This window comes from Equus przewalskii, chromosome 2 (genome assembly GCF_037783145.1).
Source record: "Equus przewalskii isolate Varuska chromosome 2, EquPr2, whole genome shotgun sequence".
NCBI classification, from domain to species: domain Eukaryota; kingdom Metazoa; phylum Chordata; class Mammalia; order Perissodactyla; family Equidae; genus Equus; species Equus przewalskii.
Window position 1 is genome coordinate 44,943,259 of NC_091832.1, and position 23,227 is coordinate 44,966,485.

Consider the following 23,227-nt stretch of genomic DNA (forward strand, 5'->3'; position numbering starts at 1 on the left):
CACACCCTGGGGATTAGGACTTCAACAGGAACTTTGGGAGGGAGGGCACAATGCAGCTCATAAGGCTTGTTCTTTGCGGCCTTATGGGCCCTTGTCCCCAGCACAGAGCCCCCCTCCTGGGCGTGCAGTCACTGGTTGCTGGATGAACGAGTGGATATTTAAATCACAAAGGGCGGACTTGACCATCTGGGCTGCTTTGGGCCAATGGGTTGCACAGATCCTGGGAGCTCAGAGTGAGAGCACCACTCTCCCAGGGGGAGGAGCTCAGGAGACGGGACTGAGCGGAGGCAGGGAGAACAGGTCGAGTTTGGGGAGGAGCTGCTGACCCCATGTCCGACCACGCTCTGTGTTCACAGAAAATGGAGTCAGCCCAATCCACCTAAGGGACGAACAGAGCTCCCAAGAGAGAGCTTTTCCTCACAGAGCCCAGTGGTCTCTCCTAGAGGAGCCACAGTGAATGAACGATGCTCCTCGGCGTTGAGCACACGGCGAGAGTCTCTCCACAGGAAGGGCACAGACACTCCAGTCTGGACAACGTATTACCCACACAGGGACCCAGATTGCCTTGAATTCAATTCCATGGCATCCTAGTGACATTGGTGGAGGCGAGACAGCCCCTTTCAGCTGCATTGATGGGAAGCGATGAGTGGTCCTCACGATGGTCGCCATGCCCTTACTCATGCGCCCTTCCATCTTCCCCTCATGCTGATGAGTGAGGCTGGGGAGCTTTGCCGCGTGAGGAGGGAAGCCTCGTGCTGGCAGCCTAGGCTTCTGCCTGAAATATTTAAACACCAAACTCCGCTGGCCCAAAAATGTAATCAAATGTTAAATTATGAAAGGTCTCCGGGTTCAGCTCAGCCACTGTAGGAGATGGATGGGCTTCAGTAACTCATGAGGCAGGCGCAGCCGCACAGCCCGTGGATGGTGTTCTTGCATAACCAGTGAACAGCTTCAGCATCGCAGGGAGGGACCAAAGCTCCATCAAGGCACTCAGGGGGAAACTGAGCCACTCAGTAGCTGGTCTCGTCCATCAGCCAACAACAGTGACCTCCACTGGTGGCACAGCCGTGACCATCAGAGGTCAGTGAGAACAGGGGTCTCCACCCACCCAGCAGGTTCTGACTGGTGTGGACTGGCCACAATGTGCCTCTCACCTTTGTGACTGCGATCAGATCGACTTTGGCTTGTGAGCGAACCCTCTTGCCTGGGGCTTACCCACCAGCATTTGGGTTTTAGCTGCATATTTAAATCGACAGTGGCATTGGACACAACCCCCTGCCTCATCCTTTGCTAACTCCTTGAGGCCCAAGACAGAGGCATCAGCTGAGTTAGTTCCTGGTGAGGATCATCTTCCCGGCTTGCAGGTGGATGCCTTATTGCTGTGTCCTCACATGGTGAGGAGAGAGAAAGAGAGACAGCTTTCTGGTATCTTTTCCTCTAAGGACACTAATCCCATCATGGGGTCCCACCCTCATGGCCTCATCTAACCCTAATCACCTCCCAAAGGCCTGCCTCCTAATACTATCACACTGAGCATCAGAGTTTCAACGTAGGAATTTCAGAGGGGCACAAATACGCAGTCCAGAGCACTCTTCTCCTCCTGGGCAGCCAGACGACCTGAGTCCTCTGGGCTGGTTTGCAGACGCTCATTATGTAACACTTCACTTCTCGCTACCCAAGTTCAGACCCAGTTAAGAGAGAGATGCAGGTGATGGGAACGTGGAAACAAATATGTCTGTTTATTACTTACAAAGCTAGGGCGCTAGGGCAGAATTCATCTCCTTGTCTTTTCCGGCTTCTACAGGCTGTCCGTGCTCCTTGGCTGGTGGCCCCACATCCAGCCAACCTCTGCTCCTCTGCTCACATCTCTGACTCCCCGGCTCCCTCTTTCCCATAAGGGCCCTTGTGATGACATTGGACCCACCCAGAAAATCGAAGATCATCTCCCCATCTCAAAATCCTTAATCTAATCACACCTGCAACATCCCTTTTGCCGGGTGAGGTCTAGGTCCCTAGGTTCTGGCGACGAGGACGTGGATGTCTTTGGGGGCTATTATCCTACCACCACAGGTACTGTCCTGGGATGGGCTACGCAGCCACAAACACAGAAAGGACACAATCCCTGTCCCCTTGGGCTTACATTTTAACGTGAAACGCATTTTTCTCCACTGCGTCTTTTCTGCGGGAGTGGGCTGCAGGGGGACATGTGTCCTAGAGCGGCGCTCTCCCATGGACCTTCCATGATGGTGGGCACGTTCTCCGTCTGCACGTCCGACACGGTAAGCCCCAGAACTTGAACTCTGGCTAATGTGACTAAAAAACTGATTTTTAACTTTAATTTCATCTTAATTAATGGAAATGGAAATAGCCACAGGAGGCTGGCGGCTCCTGACTGGACAGCACGACCCGTATGGCTCTCTGCAGACCCCCCTTCCCCTGGGGAGCCCAGAATTTCTCAGGGTTTGCCATGTCTGCGTCCTGCCCCACTCGCACGGCCTTGCTGTTTGCTGGTTCTCAGGGCCTCCCCTCCTTCATTTTCTCTTTGTTTGCTAAACCAGTCACTTGTTTTTCTAACATTTTCCTCTGGATTCTTTCCTGTGGAGAGAAATATGAAATCAATAAGTTCTAAATCTGCCAAAACCTCAGTTCAAACAAATCTTTTCCTCATCAGCTTCCTGATTCAGAAAATCCCACTCGGGCATCTAATTCGGCCAGAACAATCTACCGAGGCCTGGTCGGGATGCACTGTCATCCTGCCTGCCCCTCCTCCTTAATACACGCTTATTCATTCACATTGTAAAGCGTGGGCTGTACGCCAGACACTTTCCTACTTTGCAATATTAACTTTGCAAATATTAACTTGTTTAATTCTTAATCAGTCTTGCAATGTAGATCACATCATTAGCCTCATTTTACAGGTAAAGAAACTGAGGCACAGAGAGGCTGAATGGCTGGCCTGAGACCCACAGCAGTGGGGACAGAGTCAGGATTTGGACGCAGACCGTGACAGAGGTGTGCTCAGACCATCCCTGCCACACTGCTTCCTTTGCCGGGCTCCTCCCTAGAGCCTGGTACCGAAGTTTCTCCATCAGGACACCGGCGGCACCAGCACTAACAGTGAGTGTGTCCCTTCAAAGTTCTCTCTGCACCGTCCACGCCGTAAGCCATCAGATTTTCCGTCCCTGCCTCCCGCAGCCGTCCCTGTGCTCGCAGGGGTCCCTCCTGCCTCAACGCTCAGCTGCAGCTTGAGACGTGTCCTGGCTCCTGCTCCTGCCAGGAGGCTCAGCGCTCACCTCTGAGGTCGGCCTCTTCCACTGGCGGGAGCTGACACATCTCCTCCGGCCTCCTTAAGAGCTGTTCCCTCAGGCGCAACTTCTTTTTTCTTTAATATCGGTCTAACCTGGCCTGACGTTTTTCACTTTCCTAGCTTCTTTAAGAGCAGCTAGACCTGAAAACTGTCATTTCCCCTCCCCATCTGCCTGACATGCTTCCTAAGATCTCTGCCTTCCTCCGGAGGAAATCTCTCCATTTGCACCTTGATTCTGCGTGTCTGCATCTTTTTATCTTTCTTCCTGCACAGCTGCTGTTTCGAGAGTCATTCTGAGGCATATTCCCAAGCCCCCCACTTCCTCCTCGGTCCCCCTGAGCGAATCTGGTTCCCAGAGACAGAAGGTGCGGGGCACGGGCCTTTTAGTTGATTGTCTTCTAAGCCGCTGGGTCAGCGACAGATCTGTATCCCCCTCTTTTTATAAGAACTTCTGAGCTGCCTCTAAAAGTTCTCCTACCTTGTGCCAGTGAGAGGACATCTGGGGCCTCAGAGATCTAAAGCCATGATTGGAATTTACGTGACAACAAATCCAGCGGCCGCTTGGAACCATTTGGTAATGAGTGAGTGGAAAGGACTCTGTGGATTCAAGCTTAGTCCCTTTACGGCCCCCTCTCTTAGCCTCAAAGGCACCTAGAAAAAAACAAACAAAGGGACGCAGGAGAAGCGCGCTAGCCAGCTGATCTGGCTGGCTCGCTATGCTGGGGGCACTGGCCAGTGGGACCTGGGGCCTCAGGCCGGCTCTCTGTGCAGCCAGAACCCAGCTGTTTCTGCAGTTTTAGATCCTGGCTCCCTGGCCTGCCAACCAGGCTGAGAAACACAGTTAAAAGCAGCAAAATAAACGATTCTATCCCCTAATGCCTTACAGTCTCTCTACACAAAAACTTCCTAAGATCAAAGCCGTGCCTTCACCATGCTTGCTAAAAATGGCACATCGCGCTTGCATTGGCTGAGGTCTACGCCGGCTAGAATAGAGCCGCTGGCCTGTGGTTAAAGCCTCCATAAGCTGCAGTGACCCGCCAAGGTCAAGATCGGGCAGAGCTCAAGTGTTCTCAGGCGTAAGCCCCTCCCGGCCCACCCAGGCTGCACCGTGAAAACCGGAGTTTTCACAAAGTCAGGGCCCCACGAGGGTGGTTGATGCCAAGGCCTGAGGCCGCCCGCTCAGGAAACCGCAGTCTGCATCATATCTACGTTCCTGGATTTCGTTCTGAGTCTGTCTCATCCATTCCCGGAAGTGCGGCAGGTGTTAGAATTTGAGTGGGTCGACACAGAGATGCCCTCTCCCCCCGCACCTCCCCCCACCCCCCCCCCCCGCCCCCAGTTTGGGAGATGGACACAGAATCAAGCAGATAAAGAGTGGAAGGAAATCGTCTTCATTTCTGAAAAGCGTTTTGGAAAAGGGGGTGACCAAGGTGCTGCCAATGGCCTCCTTCACATCCCCAGACACCTGGCTGTGCCCAGGTCCGGAGGCAGCCCGAGTTTATGGCACAGAGTGGAGTGAGGGGACCAGCATCCACCCCTTCTGCAGCAGGGAGCTGGGGCAGCACCCAAGTCCACTTCCTTCCTCTGTGCTAAGCTAAATAACCACCCCCCCTTAGACGTCCATGTCCTAAACCCTGGAACCGGTGAATATGTGACCTTACAGGCAGAAGGGACTTGACAGTTGGGGTTAAAGAAACTAAGGACCTCGAGATGGGGAGATGATCCTAGATTATCCGGGTGGGCCCAATGTCATCACCAGGGTCCTTATAAGAGGGAGGCAGGAGGGTCAGAGTTGGAGGGGGTGATGCGATGACAGAAGCTGGAATCAGAGTAATGAGGCCATGAGCCAAGGGAGGTGGGCAGCTTCTAGAAGCTGGAAAAGGCAGGGAAATTCTCTCCCTAGAGCCTCCAGTCTTGCTAACCTATTTTTGGACTTCCGACCTCCAGAACCGGAAGATAATAAATCTGTGTCGTTTTAAGCCACACCGTTTGCAGTAATTCGTTACAGCAGCAATAAGAAACAAAAATGAAAACTAAAACTCACAGATCAGCTAAGTCACTCCCTTTGCCTGGAGAGGAGGGCATGCGTGGGAGGTGAAGAGAGGTCAGGAAGCTTCCTTTAATCCGGTCCCTCCATACAGAGGAAAAAGGAGCCAAGGGGGAGAATCACCTCCTACCCCCCATCCTGGGGGGAGGGGTCTAACTGTCTAAACAGAGGGAAACTGAGGCCCAGGGGCACATGATCTCTGGCTCATGGCCACATGACAAAGCAGACCAGACGAGGACCCAAGTTTGACGGCAGGGTTCTGCCCTTCTCCGAGGTCATGCAAATACTGTCCCCCTGAAGCTGGCCTCGTTGGGGAGCAGAGCTCCCAGGAGCGGCGGGATCAGGGATCCGGGAAGACAGGCGGGCGCTCCTTGCCACAAGGTCACAGGAACTCAATGTGTGCTCTGCGCTTGCATCCAGATATTGACCGCTCATTATTCACCTTAACCTATTTATGCCTCTTGATGGCGGGAGTCAATTCACACCATAAGGACTTTTCCTGCCAAGTGAACGGCGTATTTTGTTTTCCCATTTGGCAAGAAGAGCAGGACGTGGAAACCAAGTTCATCGCAGCGGCGCGGCATGACCCTGCTGGTCACCCTCCCCCTGTCTTCTCCAAGGACACCGTGTCTGCCCCTGGTCTGCCTCTGCACGGGGCTCCTGCTTTGCTGAGGCGATGACGTCACCTCTGGCCATGTGCTGTGTTAATCGATCTGTTTATCCCACAGATATTTGATGAGCGCCTGCCACGGGTGGTGAGGACATGGCAGCTAACAGGTCCCGGCCCTTCCAGAGCTGGTGGCTCCACGGGCAGGACAGAAGGTGCGTCTGTGCCACACACGGTGAAACGAGAGAGGTCAGGGCCTCAGCAGCTGTGACACAGGAAGGGGGCAGGTTTCGGAACTCGAAGAGCCGGGGTCCCTCCAGCCCTAAGGAGCTGCAGACTTTGAGTGTGTGGCTCGACCCTCCTCTGCAGCAGGGGGCTGCTGACCACACCTCCCTCTGGGTTGCATGCTGACGGGGGCCCCTCGGCTGGAGCCCTGTGGAAACAGGAACACCGTGTCCAGCACGGTGAGCTCTGCCCAGCACCCGCCTCCGCCAACTCCTCCAGCTCTCTCTGCTTCTCAGACCCCTAATCTCCTAAGGACTTTACCAATATTTAACCCCTTCTTGCTTGGCACCCTGGAGGAGCAGGCTTTGCTCTTTGGTTGTTAAAGGAGATTGCACATCAAGAGCAGTTCACAGCCCAGGGAGCCTTGAAGACCTTCCATCCGTGGTCGTCCTGGCTGCCCTCCCAGGAGCGGGGCGTTTCAAACCCACTGTGCTTGGGAGCCACCTCGGATCTTGCTAAAATGCAGATTCAGACTCAGCAGATCTGGGGGAGGGCCTGGGAAACTGCATTCTTTAACAAGCTCCAGGCCGATGTCTGTCCTGGTCCAGGGGCCCCACTTTGAGTAGCAGAGTCCTGGGGAGGTCGGTGCTGGAAATACGTTGGTTGGTGCACTTCCTTCTCTTTGTGACTCTGGGACCTGGAACAGAGCCAGCACTTAGTAGGTGCTCAATTCATGTTTGCAGATGCGCGGGCAGGTGGCTGTTTGATGCTGGGGGCTGGCAGCTTGAGTATCATTTCCAAATGGAAACGGATTCTGCCCCAGTGTGTGAGGAGGCAGCAGACCCCACTTGTTTGAGGGCGGGGGGACCCCACTCGTCCCCCTGGCAGAGAGCTCCTGAGGATCAGTCCCGTCCTGACACCACCCCTCCCCTGCCGAGTCTGGAAAATTCACTTGACTTTTCTAAGCTGGCTTCTTTATCCACAAAATGATGCTGCTTTTTATCTCTCAGCGTGGCCGTGGGGATAAGGGGGGCAATGTGCTGAGAAAGGGGCTGGGGGCGTGAAGCACCCTCTTTATGTATTAGCAATTTACCTTGAATGCCCTGCCCACCACCCACCCTTACCCAGGCAGTTCCAGATTCAGGAGTCACCTGGAGAGTCACCCTCACCGGGAAGGCCGCCCTGATTTCCCCAAGGTGGCTCAGGTGTCCTGCCTCTGTGCCCACAATGCGTTATCACCCCTGCCCAGTAACTGGGTGCCTGTGGGTCCCTCATGAGAGTCTGGTGTCCTTCGCACCTAGCTTGGCACTTGGTCCCGAAAGGATGCTCCCCAAATGGAGAACAAAGGAAGGAATGAACCTCCCCAAGGAACTTAGTCTGCGAGAGTAGAGAAACGGGAAGAAACTGAGGCAGCCGGTGGGGTTGGGGCCCTGACACTTTCTAGCTTCCTCAAGCAGCCCCCAGAAGAGAAGAAGCAGGTCCTGACTCAGTTACCACTCTAGGTTAAAGGGGGAGATGCATCAAGGGGAACCTCAAGTTTCTTTCTGGTTTGACCCGCTCAATTCCCCAAGGCAGAGCCACACTAGGGCTTCTAAGAACTGTGCAGTAATGGTGACCGGGGTCTGGCTGTGGTGTCTTCTGTGCTGACTCAGAGGAATCCAAACTTGTCAGGCATCATAGAAAGAACACGACAACCCTTCGATCCCTCCCAACACTCTTAGGAAGGAAAATTTTCCTGGCAACCTCTTGTTCATTCTTCAAGACCCAACTCAAAATTCCCCTACTCTCCATCCCCATACACGAGGCCCTCTACATTTCCAGCCCCATGCAGGCCAAGTTTAGGGCCCACATGCTCGTGCTCCTCACATACCAAAAGCTGCTGGAGAACAGACACTGGGCCCTTTATCTTGAATCCTCAGGCCTCTCCTAGGGTTTGGCACACAGTAGTTGCTCAATAAATGTTTTAATGAATGGATGCTGCTTGAAGGTCACCAAATGGATCCCCTTCTCTTTATGTGACTTCTGCTGATTGGATTTCCAAAAGCCCCTGTCCCGTCCCTCTGCCCTGGCCAGGCCCACTCTCTAGACTCCCGAGGGTGCAGGCGGGCCCTTCCGGAGTCGCCCCGCGTCCCGGTGACGTGCTTCTGCAGGGAAGGGCCCAGCGCGCTTCGCTGGGATTGACTTCCGTCTCTCTGATTTAGGATGCCATCGATTTTCTCAGGTGGAGGCCGTGTACTTAACGAAGTGCGGGCTGCTCAGCTCCATCCAGATGGGATTACGTGCAAGGACAATTACCCTGCTGGTGACAGCTTCTCTCTTTCTAAAATATATATAATGCAATGAAAATAACTCGGCCGAGGAGGCGAGCTGTGGAATGAAGTGGGCGGTGACGTTCAAGTGGGCTGCTTGCAATTTTCCCGCCACTGGGGGAAGACATTGTTAAAAGGATTGTATTATTATTGTTATTATTATTAATTTCTTTTTTTTTTGCAGACTTGGGAGAAATGCACAGTGTTGATTCAGAATAAAAGGGTAAAATATTGAACTTAGCAAGAGGTTGTTTTAGGTTCGTTTTCCGTTAGGTGCAGACTGAGATCCTTGCGGGATCTCAGGCGCTCCCTTGAGATGGCTCCCTCCCATTCCGGCTCCCCGCTCGTTTCCTGCACCGCCCGCCTCCCCCCAGACTCCCCCAAACTGCCTTTGGGGGTCCAGCCACTCAGGGGTGGCATTTCATTAGACCTTCAAATTGGAATATCACTTAAGTGAGTATTGTTAGAGTTGTTCTTTTTCCAGAAATATTGAGGAAACCAGCTCTCAGACGTCCTCAGCTCCCATTGCATGAAGTGTGCGTGGTCCTTGGGTGTGTTTTCTATTTGAAGTCGGTCCCCAGGCCCATGTCACTCAAGAGGCTCAGACAGGGTGCCCAGTCTTCCCCTTCTGCTGGGGATCATCAGGGCTCCACACTCACAGTCCCACATCCCAGGAACCCCCTCGGCCCAGGCAAACCGGGACTGTTGGTCAACTGAGGCTTCGACAAGCTGCCTGTCTTTTTCTGCGAGAGAGACAGAGAGAGAGGAAGGGAGAGGATGAAGTGCAGGTCTCTCTCTGACACAGGCAGCAGTGAGGAAGGCAGGTCTGAGGATGTGGGGCCGTAGGAAGTAGCCCCCTCGCTCCATCTGAAGGGTATCGATGCTGGAGCAGACAAGCACCCCCAGAATGTAAAGATAAATTTTGCAGAACTTGGTTTGTAGGACTCCGTGGTTCGGAGTGAAGAGAGCAAGGCCGAGGGTCGTCCAAAGTCATGGGTTTAAGTGTGCAGAGTGTGCTGAATGCTCCAGGCTGCTCCAGCCCCAGGCCCTGAGCTGCCCCCAGGTGTGATCACAGGAGGTGCCAAGTCCAGCTCTCTGAGCTCCCCTCTCATCTATTTCTTGCGGAAACTGGAGGCCTTGCCCTGGGACCCTTGGGGCCTCACGGACCTCGTGATCTGCTCCCCTCCCCTGCTGCTTTTGTCACCACTAAGCATTCCAGGAGTTCCACCTGCATCCAAGGGGAGCACTTCAAAGGTGGTGCTAAGTCAGCACTAATTTCCATGCCATGAGTTGTGCTCCACCACACTTGGGGGACACGGCCCCTCTGTGTTGGTCCCTGTTCTTTAACAGCATTAAACAAGCCCTCTGATGTGTCAGGGCCCCCACCGTCAGAGGCGATGCTCCTGCCCGGAGCTTTGGGGGCTGAGAGCTGCTGGGAGAACTGACCAAGAGGTGGGTACAGCCACTGTCGGGGGACAGTGGGAGGGAGGGGCTTGGGAAGGAGGGGGCTGGGAGCCCCATGACTGGACTTTGGGGAGTAGGTGAGGAGCCCCGAAGGATTCAGGGGTCCGTGAGGACACCGGCTGGAGCCAGAGAAGACTAATGGCAGGTAAGTTTGGAGGAAGGTGAGTTTGGAGGGGAGAGTGGGCCTCAGTGGGCACAGCCTGGGATGACAGAGAGAGCCCCACCTCATCCTGTCATATCTTTTAATGTGCACCACAATACTTATAGGGCAGATTTGGGAAATTAGGGTGACCAATCTTCCCAGTGCGTTTGGACTAAGGAATTGCTGGGAAGCAGTGGCACTTTTAGGGCTAAAACAGGAAGGTCCTGGGCAAATTGTGGCAAGCTGATCACCCCACAAATATCCTAATTGTTCTTACAGATGAAAAAACAGATGTTCAGAGAGGTCCCCAGTCATATGACTTCCAAGCTCACACCCCTCCCAGTGAGGACTGAGGGACTGGGCATCACCCCGTGGCTATCAAGATGATGGGTGGGGCTTTGGGAACTGGGCAGTGGTTTGGGTGTGGTGCGAGGTCATGGGTGTGTTGCTGACTGTGCAAGTGTGATCATCTGGCCACATGTGGGTTTGCTCTTGGCCGTTGGCGGGCTTGGCTCCTATCACAGGCCATCCCCATTTCCTCCACATTCATGCTCTCCATTCCTTCTCCACCCGAGTGTCGGGGAGCATGCAGGCTCTGAGCTTGAGTTATTGGCTTTGACTGTTACTGGTTTTCTTAAAATGAGAGTCCCGAGGCTGGAATGGCCCATGGTATGGCTAAGAGCTTTTGAGGAGATTGCACCAAGTGGAGCCCTAATTAATGTTTGTTTTATGATGTTCCATGGAATGGTCGCTCGATAAGATAATGCAAATAGAATTTTTAAAAAGCCTATGTTCAATTTAAACAGTGGGTACAACCAGACACGGTGCAGAGTCGCCTGCCGGCTGACGTTATTACAAGAAGCGATATTGCTCCTCCTGCAGTCCGCGCTCGGTAACCATTTCATTAATTGTGAACAGATGGGACTGGATGCCAGGTCCCAGCCCTCCATGAGAACATGAGGTCAGAGGGGAGAGAGCCCTTCAGGTGCACACGCTCCACAGAGCCAGCTTCCTGGGGAGGAGCAGGAGGCATCCCGCAGCCCCCTGAGCTTTGTCGGGGAGCAGGGCCCGGGAGTGTGGTGGGTGGGGATCTCCAGGACTGGGTCTAGGAGTCTGGCTGAGTGGGGACCAGAGCATAACATGAGGAAGGAGGCAAGGGCACAGCACAGCCCAGGGCACCACTTTTCTCTCGAGGAACAGGTGCAGTGCAGTCTCCTATCGTTGCTGTAACAAATACCATGGGCTTAGTTGCTTAAAACAACACATGGTTACTACCTTCCGGTTTTGGAGATCAGGGTCCAAAGTGGGTCTCACCGGGCTGCAGCTGTGGTGTGGGCATGGTGTGGTTCCCTCTGGGGGCTCCAGGGGATGGTCCGTTTCCTCGCCTTTCCAGCTCCTTGAGGGCCCTGGGTTCTCCGGCTTGTGGCCCCTTCCTCCACGTTCAAAGCCAGCAGTGGCCAGCGGGGTCCTTCTTGTGCTGCCATCTCTCTCGTGCAGACTCTTCTGCCTCTCCCTTCCGCAGGAAAGGATCCTTGTGGTGACAGCGAGCCCCACACGGTGCAGGACAGCCTCCCCTCTCCAGGTCAGCCGGTTAGTCATCTTCGTTCCATCTGCGTCCTTCATGCCCCTTTGCCATGGACACTGACTTGGTGACTGGTTCTGGGTCAGCATCTTCAGGGGGCCGTTATTCTGCCTCCTGCACTTGGTGAACACATTTGCCTTAGAACATAACGAGTGTGGAAATGAATAAGAGAAGCAACTAAATCTGATCAGGAAGGCCGGTGAGCAGAGCACTCACAGCCTATCATACATCATCCACTACCCCAAACAGGAAGAGACTAGGCTTGTATCTCTGACAGGAGGTGAACCTGCTTTACAACTGAAGGAAGATTTCTCTCTCCACCTGGCAACAGCCTAGCCAATGAGAAAACTGCAGCTCAGCCAATGAGAAAATTGCAGCCCAGCCAATGAGAAATGCTGCAGCCCAGCCAATGAGAAATGCCCCAGCTCAGCCAATGAGAAAGGCCACAGCCCAGCCAATGAGAAAGGCAGCAGCTCAGCCAATGAGAAGCTGTTGCCACCCTGAACTGTTACTTTCCCCCAATGGACTTTCTGTTTAGAACAGCCCCTCCTCCTTCCCCCTTTTCCTCTATGAAAGCAACTCCTCTCCCTTGTTCTCTGGATTTTCCTGTGGTTTGCCACAGCATGCACATCCCAAATTGCAATTCTTTTGACTATTCCCAAATAAACTCATTTTGAGGCTTTTCAAATTAATGTCAGCTTGCTTTTATTTATCTATTTTTTACTTTTTAAGAAAAGAGGCATGGAAGGTTCTAGAATCTAGGGACCCTGAGGTTTCATCTCAGCAATGTCACTGACTCAGTGTTCAACCCTGGGCTGTGCTCACTCGGCTTTCTGAGTTGCAGGTGACTGTTCTTTCAATGAGAATGAGGCCACTTGTCCTGAGTGTGCCACCTTGGGAAACAAAACGAGGAAGCAGACACGGAAGTGCTTCAGAAAGTATAAATGCTGTCAAACGAGCCACGATCACACTCCAGCGTGTCTGGCATCAGGTAATTTTAGTGCATTGTCTCTAAAGCCCAAGCTCCAACTGGTATTCAGCTGGAGCACCCTCACAGGTCTCCAGAATATTCTTTCCATCTGCCAGGTCCAATCCCACCCCAGGGCGGGCACAGGAGAGGTTGGAGTACTGGCACTTTCAGAGAAGAGCTGGCCTCGCCCTGACCTGTTCCTGGCAGTGGATGGCGAGACTGGCGTGCACCACTTCAGCCCTTTGGCCACAGGTCATTGCCCTGTGGGGTGTTTCCGGAAGCCAGGCCACAGCAGTCTCTGTCCGGTTGCCCCAGCAGCTTAGCTTTTGAAACCCAAATTCAGGAGCTGCCATTTGAGTTTAGACAGATGCACCCGTGCACCTTGAACCCCTATCAGGATACAGAACGTCACCATGACCCCAGAAAGTTCTCTCCTGCCCCTGCTCACTCAATCCACTAGGTAGTGAGTGGTCAGAATTGTTAAGGTCATAGGTTAGGTTCGCCTGCTCTAGAACTTCATGTAACTGGAACCATACGGTCTGTACTCCTGTTCACAGCTTCTGTCACCCATCATCATGGTTTTGAGATTCATCCAGCAGTTCGTTCCTTTTTACTGCTGACTACTATTCCATTGTATTCCATTGTATGAACATGAATAAATGCTTATCCGTCCTCCTCTTGGTGGATTCCTGGGCTGTTCCCAGGGTTTGTGTCAGGAGTAACGCTGCTGTGAGTTCGCTTGTCAAGTGACAGCCACGAGGCTTGCTTCGTTCCCTAGGCTTTACCCACGAGTGCCCTGGCTCAGAGTGGAGCCCAGTGGTACCTCTGGGAGGGATGGCCTCCGGCAGCCACTTTATCTAAGGGGAGCCCCTCCTGCAGGGATGGAAGGGGGCTGCCAGGGACGCATCTGCAGGGCCAATGAGCCTGTTCTCAGAGTGTCACATTCCAACACGGGGCCTCAGACCACCTGTGCCCCATCCTGTCTCCTTCCCTTGGCTCCCGGGCCTCGCTTGGTGTTTGCTCATGTATTTATGAGTCCTGGAATTGCTGCTTCCAGCACACTATTTACTTAACAATATAACAGTAATTGTAGGATAATTGTGCTGCAATGAAGGAACAGCCAGGGTCTGTGCAATAAGTGGATAATAAAAACCAGGGTTTATGGGTTCTGCTACTGGGAAGATTTATAGTCTTAATATTGCGTTATGTAACTAATCATTTCCAGTTCAGAATGGCCTGGGATTTGCTCTGAGACCCTCAGCTAGCTGACAGTAATCAGGGGATGGGGGAAAGAACATGCCACGTGGCTTCTTGGCTTCTCCCCTCCTGGCTAAGATCTGTGGATTCAAACCTTTTCCTTCACCTTGGGCAGGAAGAGGAAGATGAGGAAGGACCTTGCTGCACTGTCCCCTCCTTCTGGCCTCTGCCACCCCATTTATAACAGACCCTACGGCATCGAGATTCCTTTCTGATGACAACCCACCGGGGCAGTGCAAACTGAGCCCTGACTTTCCCAAGCCCTACACTGCGGCGTGGCATCTGCAAGGGCCTCTGAGTCCTTAGAGGGCTTCCTGACCTGATATTGCTGTCGACTTGTTTCAAGGTGCACATGTCAGAGCTGGAAGGCCTGGGGACCATCGGGCAGGCCCTCCCTTCAGCCACATTGAAACCGGAGACATCCACATCCAGAGGGTGGACAGGGTAGCAGCAGGCCCCTGCCTGCCATGAGCTTGCTGGGGGCCAGGTAAAGCCAGTTGAAGTCCTCTGTCTTCTCTGTCATATGGTGTGGTCAGCCGGGTGTGCAAGGCGTTCCTGACCATGTAGGTCCAAACCCAGCCAGGGGCAGCCAGGTGAGCGCCAGCACTGTTCACTTGCACTGGGAGGAGAGAACGGGGTGGTGGGGGGCCGCTCACCCACAGGAGACCTGCTGCCTGGCTCCCTGGTTCTGAAGGAAAATGTGCTCCACGTAAGAAGTGAGCTCAGCCTGCAGCCAGGCATGGAGCCCGTGAGTACAGGGCGGGCTCCGGGGGGCGGCCTCTGCTGGGGGGCTCGCGGCTCCTTGCCTTCGGAGTTTCGAAGGTTGGGCCTTCGCCAGAGGGGAAGTGTTCCTGGTGCAGCTCAGAGAATGACACATCTTATCTTTGTCCTCTCTTGCTTTTCCTGACTCAGAGGGCAGGCAGCCCTAGACTTTCCCCGGACTCTGCCACTGCTGTGCTCCAGACACCCCTCCCCATGGCCCCCGGAGCTTAGGAGGGAACCACAGGCCTGTGGGATGGCCAGGGGCTCCAAGGCACATTCAGCATGGCCGCACCGAGTGTCACGGGAATTGCATGACTGGATTTGTGGAGTCTTTCCTGGGAGTTGCCTGGGTGGGAAATCCTAGTCTGCATCATGTCCAAGGGGCAGGGGCAACCACTGAGGATTACGGCCTGTTGACACCCGTTAGCCCCTCCCCCCGCAGCCAGCAAGATGCAGATGAGAGTAGGGGCCATGTGGGGCTTAGGAGACCCACACTGGAGCTGGCCCAACAGGCGTCAAACCCTCTCTCTCGGGAGAGCCCTTACCTCGGGAGGGCGAGGACGGTGGGAGACATGATGGACGCCTGGGGGTCACAACTACGCTCTGTCGCTTGTCTGGTCACTGGCGCCTCAGGTGTCTTCTCTTTGTGACAATTCATCAGCACACACTTTGCTTAAGGATTGAACACTTTCTTAAAGGCGCATTATACGCCAGTACAACAGTTGAAACACTGGCCACACTTTTTTGTAATGACCATCCTGAATCCTGGTAAAAGTCAGGGTGACGGGCAATCCTGGTGCACTCCTGGTGGGAGCATAAGTTGGCAATTTAAAGGGACTTCTGGCCACTCGTATCCTTTGAGCAATTAATTCTACTTCTGAGAGTCAAAGGAAATAGCAAAATAAATAAAACAGTAAAATAAAGACAAAATGTCTGTACCAGGATGTTCATCATTGCCGTTTCAAATAAAGTTTTAAAAGTCTAAATGTCCATTAAGTTTCAAAAAGATATATATAGCTGCTAGAATGACTAAAATGAAAAGCACTGACAATCCCAAGTGTTGGTGGGGACATGGTGCAAGGAGACCCTCACACACTGTTAGTGGGAAAGAAAAGGGGTGTAACCACTGGAAAAGTTGGACAGTTTCTTACAAAGTTAATTAGACCCTATCCCATGACTCCACAATTAGACAACTGGATTTTGCCCCAGAGAAATGACACCATGTGTCCCCAAAAGACATGGGCTAGAATGTCCATATCTGCTTTATTTATAATAGACAAAATCTGGAAATGGGTCACATGGCATAACAGGAGAATAAATAAATTACGGCTCCTCCCCACAGGAGGAAGCTACTCAACAATAGATAGGCACGCAGAAGGAACAGGCAGCGCCTGCTGGATCGCACAGGCTCTCTGCCGGCCAAGAGGAATGCGGGCTGCATGAGCTTGTTGACGTGAACAGGTGAAACTCAGAGCTCAGAGCGGAGGCCACCTTTGGGGGTGTTGACTGGGAAGGGGCACAGGAAACTGCTTGGGGATGGTGTGTTCTGTATCTTGGAAGGGGGGTATGTTACCTGAGTTTGTTAAAACTGACAAAATGGTGTGTTTAGATCTGTGCAATTTATAGTAAATTTTACCATGAAATTTTACGTATGTAAATTTTACCTAAAAAACCAACTTGTAAACACATATTGAATCAAATTTAGCAGGTTTGCTTATTATAATGGTTCGCGGTAGCAATTCAAAAACTATTTTCTCTTTATTCCAATCTTGAGCAAATGAGTAAATATATCAAGGATAATGAGAGCTCAGTTTCTTACTGATGGGGAAGGAAGTTACCCATGGACAGGAGGGAGATTAGAATGCACCTTGTCAAATTGAACTGGAGGAATCAGTGTGAATTCATCTCTCTCTCTCTCTGTGTGTGTCTGTTGCCTAATGTGTTTAGATAGATGCAAAAAAAAATACATAATATATATATGTTATACACATATACAGAAAGAGCATGTGTAAATACACATACATGTAAATATATCTTTACATTTTATATCATATACTTATATAAATATATTTATATCCATTCCATTTATCTATCTATCTAATCTAACATCTATCTATTATCTACCTCATAGCTCTATCAACTGAGAGGGTGTAGGAGCAATGACACCTCAGTCTCAAGGATCATACCCACCCAGCACCCAGATCTTGGTTTCTAAAACCATCCTCCGTCCAAAGGAACCAGGACTCCTGGGAGAAAAGGCTGATTTCAGGCCCAAAGCAGGGAAACCACGAGTCAAGTCTGGAATATCTTTTTGCAGCAGAAAGTAAGGAAGGGCTCACAGAACGACAGGCTATCAGAAGGATGTGCGGGCCGGCTTGTGGGGATGGCCACCGGCCAAATCTGGGACAATCTGAGCATCCAAATAAGTAACAACAGTAACAGCTTATAGTCCATCGAATAGAATAAAATCAATGAGTCCATGTTGATATAAAAAAATAGAGGAATAAATAAAACTGAGGAGAAAGGAAGGCTCTCCTTAGATTAGAATTCCACCTGCTAAAGGATAAAGGATTTAGAAAGCCATTAATGGTGCTGAAACCAGTGGGACAAAGTTTGGCAATGCACAGGATGTTTCCAGAATCAAAGTATCGCCCCGCAACTACTTACTAGTCGTGAAAGGAAAAACAGTCATTTGACAGTGGAGAGACCTGGCTGACACAACCTTAAGCAGGAGAACTAAGATCTTTCCCAATATAGGACATCACGTGCTCCTGGCGACGAGGACACAGCCCATCCCCCGTGCACCGTGGATCAAAACGCACGACCTGATCATGAGAAAGCACAAACAAACACAAACAGAGGCACGTTCTGTAAGTAACTGGCCTTCCCTCTCCAGCAATATCAAGGTCAAGAAGGAGAAAGAAATATAAGGAGCCGTTTCAGATTGAAGAAGCCTAAAGAGGCAAGGAAATGATGAAAATGCTTGGGCCTGGGTCATGGGGACAAAAAGCTAGAAAAGGACCCTGGCGGGCCAGCTGATGACATGAACACGTCCTGTGGATCAGCTGACTGTACCGTGTCAAGCTTAAATTTCTGCATTTTGATAATTAGGCTGTAGTTTTGTAAGAGAGTGTCCTTCTTAGGAAAGATGGAGAGGGGAGGGGCAATGACAAAGGAAATGGTGCAAAATGTAAGCAACTGGTGACTGGGTGAAGGGCTGATGGGAGTTCCTTGTTCCATTCTTGCGACTTCTCTGCAGGGTTGAAATCACAGCCGAACACAAGGTTTGGACGGACCAAGCTGGCAAAGCAAATTTCTGTGTGTGACATCATCTGCGCAAGACGAAATACCCTGGGGACCCGCTGGTCTCAGAAGCATGAGAAGCGTGTGGAGCCCATACAAACCCAACCCAGCAGGCCTGCTGGCGGCAGTGGTGAGCCAAACAAAACCTGTCTGGATGCGCCAGAGTCAGCGGGGACCGAGAGCAGGTGCGGGTCTTGCCTCCGGCGAGCATCAGAGTGGCCAAGAAGGCTTTCTGGAGCAGGCGGCCTTGCAAATTGCCGGAGAAGAGGATGCCTGGGAGCTGCCAGCTGAGTGCAAGGAGGGCTGGCAGCCTCCTTGAGGGAACAGTCTGCTCAGTGTTAAATTCTGAACTGTCCTCTCGCACCAGCGCTTCCCTTCCGATTTACCCTCCTATGTGGAAGGAAGCAAGAAAAGTATGGCTTGGGCCGAGCGCACCCTGGGCAGGCAGTTGGGTGGCTATGCTTTCCGCTGTTTTCCCCATGTGTTAATGCACAGCTGTGGGACGGCCCCCAGACCCCGTGACTTGGGCAGAAACTGCAATTGGTCTTTTGATTTTCTTTTTATTTCTTTTAATGGCTCCCTTGGTTACCGGCCTGGCAACTTTGAAATGCCACCAAAAGCAGGGATTCCAGAGGCTCCTGGGAGGGTAGGAGGAAAGCGAGTTTCTGGGAGGAGGCAGCTGGGCACAGGCTGGTGGGCAGGAGATCCTGTCTGGCCTGGATGCCATGTAGGGTCGGGGCAGGAAAATGCTGGGGACAAAACTTCAGCATCTTTGTCCGACAAGAAAAGGCACAGCTGAAGGGAGACCTCTACGTGAGCCCCAGGAAGGCGTGCACAGGCACAGAAACCCTGGCTGAAGACCATGGGCCCTGACTGGGCATCTCCTCGCCAGGGCCCCAGGACTGCAGCCACTCGAGCACCAGCTCCCAGCTCAGTGTCCAGAGCGCGGGCGTCTCTCTGTGAGAGAAAGGAGCACCCGCCTTCAGACACTGACAGATTAGTTCACGTTGCAACCTCCCTGCAAGCCCCTGGTCCCGTAGCTGCTAATATGATTTCAAATGGGGTCCATCCCCTGTTGTCATGTGGGGTCCTCGAACCCCTTAGAGGCGGCCCTCTCAGGGTGGGTCTTCCTTCCACTGTCAGTTATCCCTGAAAAGCTTCCGAAGGCCTGGGTCTCTGAGGCCTAGGCCTCGTCTGCAGAGCCCGTTCCTGCCCCCCCGGACTAGGCTGCTAATGCCTGGGGCCTGGTGCTACAGCGGGCCTCCTGCACACTGCTGCCTGCGGCAGGAGGCAAGCGCCCCGAAGGTTGCAGAGAAATTCAGGGAAGTGGGACGAGCTGATCTCTCCGAGGCCGGAATCCAGGCCATGGATGCTCTTCTCTAGACCCCCTATATCACTGTCTGTCTGAGGATATCCTCCCCTCCTGGTCCCCGGGAAACAGTTAACAATTATCGATGGTGCCACTGATCTGGGGCTTCAACTGGAAAAGCATTGAATCATGTAAAACAGCAATTCATTCATTTATCCATTCATGGACTCATTCATCAAACACTCTTTGAGAACTTACTGCATGCTAGATATTATTCTGGGCTGTGGGGCCTTCCACCCCCATGGGCGGGCCGGTGGCCCCAATGGCCAGGCCTTGATTCTCCTCCTGCAGCAACTTCCATCCCTGATGTGGGCTTGGTACTGAGGGTCCAGAACACCCCTGAAGGCAGCTGCTGAGTCTCCTGCAAGGCCTGGCTTCTGAACCCCTGGTCTGGGATGGTCACTGGCCTCAATGAATGAATTACTGCAAAGAAAATAGAAAAGTCTTTCCCTGGAGGGGAGCCTGCAAAGCTATACCTGTCCCGGGAGAATGCAGTGTTACTGGCCTCACGGTGGGCCCACGGGACAGCCTTGTTGAGCAGAGGAGGGGTCTCTAACCACACAGACTGTTAACCCCATGCTCACTATTCACCCCAATGAATCAGTGGGGGAATGTGGGGTCCACAGGGTGGCCTCCTTGTCCCATATCCCTCTGTCCGATGCCCCAAACTGCTCCATCCCCTCACTTGAGGCGCTGCCAGCTCATGAGGTTAAATCAGTTGGCCGGCTACTCAGAGGGCAGGTGTGGAGGTCAAAGGGCTCTGGAGGCAGCTCGGGGCTCTTGGTACAGCCATATTAACAAAACGGGGAGCAGACCCAGGGCATCAGGAAACCCACTGCTCCCCTGGTGCCCTGGATCTGCTCCCCAGGGAAGGCCTCTGTTGCGGTGGTGTGAGGAACAGGCATATGTGTATGAGTGACCTGCAGCTGCCATGATAAATGACCACAAACGGGGGCTTAAAACAGTGGAAATTTATTCTCTCGAAGTTCTGGAGGCCAGAAGTCCAAAATTAAGGTGTCTGCTGGACTGTGCTTCCTCCAGATGCTCTAGGTAAGGATCCTTCCTGCCTCTTCCAGCTTCTAGTGGCTCCTGGCATCCTTGGCTTACTGCCGCATCACTACAATCTCTGCCTGTGCCTTCATGCGGCTTCTCCTCTGTCTACGTCTTCTCTTCTTTCTCCTAAAAAGATACTTGCCATTGGATTTAGGGTCCACCCGGATAATCCAGGATGTCTCATGTCAAGAGCCACAAGTTACTTATATCCACAAAGACCCTTTCTCTAAATAAGACGAGTCACAGGTTCTGGAGAGTAAGACAGGGACATATTTTGGACCACCATTCCGTGCACCATAGAGTAGATGTGATTCTTCAAAGATGGAGCTGGGATGTTGATGAAACCGAGGGAGCACTCAGAGAGTAGGGAGGGAGTGCCCAGAGAGCAGGGTTGCTGTGTAGGCTTAACAATGGCTGGAGAGCTGAGACCTCTGAATGTCTCGGAGACTGGGGGTGTCTGCTCGCCTAGGGTGGATGTCCTGCTTTCGTCTAGGCCAGTAAGGAAGTGCTTCACCGTGCCTGTGGCATCTGCATGCAGGAAGCTTCCAGGAGTTGGCTGGGGAAGGATCTGGCTAACAGGTCGGGCTCCTCCTCCTGTGATGGGTACCGCTGTGGCGCAGGGGTCTGGGGATCCACGGCCGGCACACTCCAGGGGCGATGGCGGAGGGATGGCGGTAGATGGTGAACTCTGCAGGGATCACTTGGCTGTTCCTGGAACGTCTTTTAAGTCGCATGCATGCTGGTTGCTTCTTCTTAAAGCCAGGGTGGACAAATGTCTCTGATTTCTCTCTATACAAGATTGAGGAGCTTATGAAGCAAACAGATTCTGGGTGGGATCAGGAACGGAGTTGAAGTCTATAAAAAGACGAGCTGTGGGGAAGCTGGCTGGCGTCCAGTTGCATGCGTCTTTACCTACCTTGCTTCCAACCAGGGGCTCCTTTTGGGGATTTAGTGTTGGTTCCGAGAGAGGCGCAGCAGAAGGGAGAGGATCGTTTTCTTTGCAGCAGGAGGAAGGAGCTCCCAGCAACACTTTGCTGCCTCCCCACTTCGGGAGCACTGCGGTCGTCTGAGCCGGGTCTCTCTCTGGTCAGATTTCTGTCCTCAGTTGGACAGACGTGCATTTCTTGCTCCTTTTTCAGAGGGATTTTGTGGGGTTGCTCCCTCCAAGAAAGGAACATGAGATGGATTCTGGGCATCCAGCGTCTGCAAGCCGCAGCCCTCTGCATGCAGCTCTCAGCGTCCCTGCTGTCTGCTGTCGTCAGCCCTCCTTTGCCTCCTTGCGCGGCCGCCCCCCACCAGGAGACATTCTCCTCTGTGTGTCTCTCTGTAAGTCAGCTGATGCTCACCTTCTCCGAGGGGTGACGCACATCAGAGCTGCTCCGTCAGCAAAGGCACTGGGGTCGCTGGCTCTTTGGGGGCAACGTGGGCCGGGTGGAGTAACTGATGCCAAGGGAGGAGGAACACGGGGCAAGTCTGCCACATCTCCTGGCCTCTGTTTTCTCCTCCACAGACTGGGGCCATGTTAATGATCTCTGTGGTCCTTCAGCTGGAACCTTCTGCAAATCTCGTGTGCAATGCCCACGCTGGTGAGCGCAGAACCGGCAGCCTTCTCCGTCATGCAATATGGTGGACTAGAGGTCCCTGTCCTTAGACGTCATTATGCCTTTTAGGAGTCAGGCTGCAGTCTACCTGAGATGCCCTGGCACCTGCCCTCCACCCAGAGCTGACCAAATGCTCCAGGCCACCTCCTCTATGAGGCCTCCCCTGGTTGCCCAGCCTGCAATCTTATCCTATGCTCTCCTGCAACCAGGACACAGTCTGGCCGACAGTGGGTGCCCTGTGAGTTCAGGCTGAATAAGTGAAAGGGTGAGTGAATGAAGGAAAGAGTAGAGGAATTCAGTAAAGGATTTTGCTGATGATAATCCACTCGCTCAGCATGACTTATTGAGCATCTGTTACGGATCAGGCAAAGATCCTGACACTCTGGGGAATAGAATAGACAAAGCTGCCTGCCCTCTGGAAGCTTCTGTTCAAGGGCAGAAGGCACTCGATAATGACCTAACCAAGCAGGTGGGGAACGATGGGTGGGGCGTGAACCCCTCCGAGTCTGGAGAAACATGAAGCTGGTCTGGGGAAACCTGATCGAAGAGACCTGGTTCTGCCTTGAGTGATTTATGGTTGAGTGTGTGTAGATTTAAAATCCTTCTTGTTCCCCAAAGAGGTGGTGGGAGTTCGAGGTGTTTGGGGGGTAGGGGAATGCTTGGAGCAATCTGGAATGTTCTGGAAGGGATAGGCTTTCAATGTGGACTGAAGAGAAAGGAAGCTGCTCATTCAAGATGGAAGTCACTGCATATTCACCCGGCTGGGCATCGCCCTCTGCCCAGGAGACGCTGCCCTGCGTCCACCTCTTTAAGGCCCTGACATGCTTCACAAGGGAGCACATGTCCAGCAAACATGGCGGGATTGCATGGAGCTCTCTGCTGGGCTGTGGGAGTGGGTGGTTACTGCCACCCGTCCCCGGTGAGCTGGGTGGAGAGAGCACCAGATTGTTCTGGAAGTTCTCTTTCTGACAGCTACGCTAAAGACCTGGTGGAAGTCTGCTTAACCTTGCTTCAGGTCAGAATGTCCCCAAAGAGTGGTCAATTTTCTAAACCTTCTTTGTTTAATTACCCTGGTCACAGACAATCAGGAACTCCGGAACGTTCTGACGACTCTCACAGTCCCTTGATTAATTGGACATTTTTAACCACAGTGTGTCTCGGCTGATCTGCAGATAGCAGAGTCTTAGAATTTAACAGGAGAGGAATGTAATTGGACTAACTTTGCTCCT